Source organism: Chiloscyllium punctatum, chromosome 3 (genome assembly GCF_047496795.1).
Source record: "Chiloscyllium punctatum isolate Juve2018m chromosome 3, sChiPun1.3, whole genome shotgun sequence".
Classification (NCBI taxonomy): domain Eukaryota; kingdom Metazoa; phylum Chordata; class Chondrichthyes; order Orectolobiformes; family Hemiscylliidae; genus Chiloscyllium; species Chiloscyllium punctatum.
In genome coordinates, this window is record NC_092741.1 from 25,952,348 (window position 1) to 25,957,347 (window position 5,000).

The window sequence follows — 5,000 nt, forward strand, 5'->3', positions numbered from 1 at the left end:
TAAAAATACGGGGTAGACCGTTTAGGACAGAGATGAGGAGAAACGTCTTCACCCAGAGAGTGGTGGCTGTGTGGAATGCTCTGCCCCAGAGGGCAGTGGAGGCCCAGTCTCTGGATTCATTGAAAAAAGAGTTGGACAGAGCTCTCAAGGATAGTGGAATCAAGGCTTATGGAGATAAGGCAGGAACAGGATATTGATTAAGGATGATCAGCCATGATCATATTGAATGGTGGTGCAGGCTCCAAGGGCAGAATGGCCAACTCCTGCACCTATTGTCTATTGCCCTCCTTTCCTGACTGCCAGCCGCAGACAGCGTGCAGCCCCAATCCCTTTCTTTCCCTCTTTCTTGCTGATTTTGGCAGCGCTCCGCTCTCCTCCCCTCCCTGTCTCCTGCCTGCAGCGGCAGCAAAAATAACCTGTCGCTGCATTGCGTGCGTGGCCCAACACGAGTGCAGAGGGGTGACTTGAGCAGCCCCTGCTGGCGGAAAAAGCCTACTGCACCTGGTATTCCCAGGCGGTCTCCCAGCCAAGCACCAACCAGGCCTGAGTCTGCTTAGCTTCCGAGATCAGACGAGATTGGGCGTTTTCAGACTAGTATGGCCGCAGGCGCTGGCCCCTGCCTTTTCTCCCCACTTCAAGGCGTGCTGGCCAGCCACATTTTCTTTGCTGCTCTTTCTCTTGATCCCCTTTGTTTTTTTTTTCTCTCTTTTCTCTTTGCTCTTCCTCCTCCGTGCGTGCTTCCCTCCCTCCCTCCCTCCCTCCAGCTAGCCCTTGCCCACCAGGCTCCTGTCGTCTCCCACATCCCCACACAGGCCGACTGCAAGACCTCCCCCTGCTTCATAGGGCTGCAGCCTGCATTCTCTCATCCTTCCACACTCCTACACGCCTCCATTTCGGAATGGCAGGCAGTGACCAGTGGGGTACCGCAGGGATCAGTACTGGGACCGCAGCTTTTTACAATATATGTTCATGATATAGAAGATGCTATTAGCAATAACATTAGCAAATTTGCTGATGATACTGAGCTGGGTGGCAGGGTGAAATGTGATGAGGATGTTAGGAGATTACCGGGTGACCTGGACAAGTTAGGTGAGTGGTCAGATGCATGGCAGATGCACTTTAATGTGGATAAATGGATGCTTATCCACTTTGGTGGCAAGAACACGAAGGCAGATTACTACCTAAATGGAATCAATTTCGGTCAAGGGACAGTACCGAGAGATCTGGGGGTTCTTGTACACCACTCAATGAAGGTAAGCATGCAGGTACAGCAGGTAGTGAAGAAGGCTAATAGCATGCTGGCCTTCATAACAAGAGGGATCGAGTACAGAAGCAAAGAGGTTCTTCTGCAGGTGTACAGGGCCCTGGTGAGACCACACCTGGAGTACTGTGTGCAGTTCTGGTCTCCAAATTTGAGGAGAGACATTCCGGCTATTGAGGGAGTGCAGCGTAGGTTGACGAGGTCAATTCCTGGAATGGCGGGATTACCTTACACTGAAAGACTGGAGCGACTGGGCTCGTGTACCCTTGAGTTTAGAAGACTGAGAGGGGATCTGGTTGAGACATATAAGATTATCAAAGGATTGGACACTCTGGCGGCAGGAAACGTGAGTGCCGAAACAGAGGACACAGCTTAAAAATACGGGGTAGACCGTTTAGGACAGAGATGAGGAGAAACGTCTTCACCCAGAGAGTGGTGGCTGTGTGGAATGCTCTGCCCCAGAGGGCAGTGGAGGCCCAGTCTCTGGATTCATTGAAGAAAGAGTTGGACAGAGCTCTCAAGGATAGTGGAATCAAGGCTTATGGAGATAAGGCAGGAACAGGATACTGATTAAGGATGATCAGCCATGATCATATTGAATGGTGGTGCAGGCTCCAAGGGCAGAATGGCCAACTCCTGCACCTATTGTCTATTGCCCTCCTTTCCTGACTGCCAGCCGCAGACAGCGTGCAGCCCCAATCCCTTTCTTTCCCTCTTTCTTGCTGATTTTGGCAGCGCTCCGCTCTCCTCCCCTCCCTGTCTCCTGCCTGCAGCGGCAGCAAAAATAACCTGTCGCTGCATTGCGTGCGTCGCCCAACACGAGTGCAGAGGGGTGACTTGAGCAGCCCCTGCTGGCGGAAAAAGCCTACTGCACCTGGTATTCCCAGGCGGTCTCCCATCCAAGTACTAACCAGGCCTGAGTCTGCTTAGCTTCCGAGATCAGACGAGATCGGGCGTTTTCAGACTAGTATGGCCGTAAGCGCTGGCCCCTGCCTTTTCTCCCCACTTCAAGGCGTGCTGGCCAGCCACATTTTCTTTGCTGCTCTTTCTCTTGATCCCCTTTGGTTTTTTTTTCTCTCTTTTCTCTTTGCTCTTCCTCCTCCGTGCGTGCTTCCCTCCCTCCCTCCCTCCCTCCAGCTAGCCCTTGCCCACCAGGCTCCTGTCGTCTCCCACATCCCCACACAGGCCAACTGCAAGACCTCCCCCTGCTTCATAGGGCTGCAGCCTGCATTCTCTCATCCTTCCACACTCCTCCACGCCTCCATTTCGGAATGGCAGGCAGTGACCAGTGGGGTACCGCAGGGATCAGTACTGGGACCGCAGCTTTTTACAATATATGTTCATGATATAGAAGATGCTATTAGCAATAACATTAGCAAATTTGCTGATGATACTGAGCTGGGTGGCAGGGTGAAATGTGATGAGGATGTTAGGAGATTACCGGGTGACCTGGACAAGTTAGGTGAGTGGTCAGATGCATGGCAGATGCACTTTAATGTGGATAAATGGATGCTTATCCACTTTGGTGGCAAGAACACGAAGGCAGATTACTACCTAAATGGAATCAATTTCGGTCAAGGGACAGTACCGAGAGATCTGGGGGTTCTTGTACACCACTCAATGAAGGTAAGCATGCAGGTACAGCAGGTAGTGAAGAAGGCTAATAGCATGCTGGCCTTCATAACAAGAGGGATCGAGTACAGAAGCAAAGAGGTTCTTCTGCAGGTGTACAGGGCCCTGGTGAGACCACACCTGGAGTACTGTGTGCAGTTCTGGTCTCCAAATTTGAGGAGAGACATTCCGGCTATTGAGGGAGTGCAGCGTAGGTTGACGAGGTCAATTCCTGGAATGGCGGGATTACCTTACACTGAAAGACTGGAGCGACTGGGCTCGTGTACCCTTGAGTTTAGAAGACTGAGAGGGGATCTGGTTGAGACATATAAGATTATCAAAGGATTGGACACTCTGGCGGCAGGAAACGTGAGTGCCGAAACAGAGGACACAGCTTAAAAATACGGGGTAGACCGTTTAGGACAGAGATGAGGAGAAACGTCTTCACCCAGAGAGTGGTGGCTGTGTGGAATGCTCTGCCCCAGAGGGCAGTGGAGGCCCAGTCTCTGGATTCATTGAAGAAAGAGTTGGACAGAGCTCTCAAGGATAGTGGAATCAAGGCTTATGGAGATAAGGCAGGAACAGGATACTGATTAAGGATGATCAGCCATGATCATATTGAATGGTGGTGCAGGCTCCAAGGGCAGAATGGCCAACTCCTGCACCTATTGTCTATTGCCCTCCTTTCCTGACTGCCAGCCGCAGACAGCGTGCAGCCCCAATCCCTTTCTTTCCCTCTTTCTTGCTGATTTTGGCAGCGCTCCGCTCTCCTCCCCTCCCTGTCTCCTGCCTGCAGCGGCAGCAAAAATAACCTGTCGCTGCATTGCTTGCGTGGCCCAACACGAGTGCAGAGGGGTGACTTGAGCAGCCCCTGCTGGCGGAAAAAGCCTACTGCACCTGGTATTCCCAGGCGGTCTCCCATCCAAGTACAAACCAGGCCTGAGTCTGCTTAGCTTCCGAGAGCAGACGAGATCAGGCGTTTTCAGACTAGTATGGCCGTAGGCGCTGGCCCCTGCCTTTTCTCCCCACTTCAAGGCGTGCTGGCCAGCCACATTTTCTTTGCAGCTCTTTCTCTTGATCCCCTTTGTTTTTTTTTTCTCTCTTTTCTCTTTGCTCTTCCTCCTCCGTGCGTGCTTCCCTCCCTCCCTCCCTCCCTCCAGCTAGCCCTTGCCCACCAGGCTCCTGTCGTCTCCCACATCCCCACACAGGCCGACTGCAAGACCTCCCCCTGCTTCATAGGGCTGCAGCCTGCATTCTCTCATCCTTCCACACTCCTCCACGCCTCCATTTCGGAATGGCAGGCAGTGACCAGTGGGGTACCGCAGGGATCAGTACTGGGACCGCAGCTTTTTACAATATATGTTCATGATATAGAAGATGCTATTAGCAATAACATTAGCAAATTTGCTGATGATACTGAGCTGGGTGGCAGGGTGAAATGTGATGAGGATGTTAGGAGATTACCGGGTGACCTGGACAAGTTAGGTGAGTGGTCAGATGCATGGCAGATGCACTTTAATGTGGATAAATGGATGCTTATCCACTTTGGTGGCAAGAACACGAAGGCAGATTACTACCTAAATGGAATCAATTTCGGTCAAGGGACAGTACCGAGAGATCTGGGGGTTCTTGTACACCACTCAATGAAGGTAAGCATGCAGGTACAGCAGGTAGTGAAGAAGGCTAATAGCATGCTGGCCTTCATAACAAGAGGGATCGAGTACAGAAGCAAAGAGGTTCTTCTGCAGGTGTACAGGGCCCTGGTGAGACCACACCTGGAGTACTGTGTGCAGTTCTGGTCTCCAAATTTGAGGAGAGACATTCCGGCTATTGAGGGAGTGCAGCGTAGGTTGACGAGGTCAATTCCTGGAATGGCGGGATTACCTTACACTGAAAGACTGGAGCGACTGGGCTCGTGTACCCTTGAGTTTAGAAGACTGAGAGGGGATCTGGTTGAGACATATAAGATTATCAAAGGATTGGACACTCTGGCGGCAGGAAACGTGAGTGCCGAAACAGAGGACACAGCTTAAAAATACGGGGTAGACCGTTTAGGACAGAGATGAGGAGAAACGTCTTCACCCAGAGAGTGGTGGCTGTGTGGAATGCTCTGCCCCAGAGGGCAGTG

At 51.9% G+C, this 5,000-nt stretch overlaps 2 non-coding genes and 1 pseudogene across 2 annotated transcripts; all 3 read right to left on the bottom strand.

Annotated features, from left to right (window-relative positions):
- Window positions 1-489: 489 nt before the first annotated feature.
- Window positions 490-608, bottom strand: LOC140471626 (5S ribosomal RNA; annotated as a pseudogene).
- Window positions 609-2,123: 1,515 nt separating this feature from the next.
- On the bottom strand, window positions 2,124-2,242 carry LOC140475787 (5S ribosomal RNA). The gene has a single exon (XR_011960275.1). It is a non-coding gene; the product is annotated as a 5S ribosomal RNA (ribosomal RNA).
- A 1,515-nt stretch (window positions 2,243-3,757) lies between these two features.
- LOC140470557 (5S ribosomal RNA) lies at window positions 3,758-3,876 on the bottom strand. The gene has a single exon (XR_011956518.1). It is a non-coding gene; the product is annotated as a 5S ribosomal RNA (ribosomal RNA).
- Window positions 3,877-5,000: the final 1,124 nt, after the last annotated feature.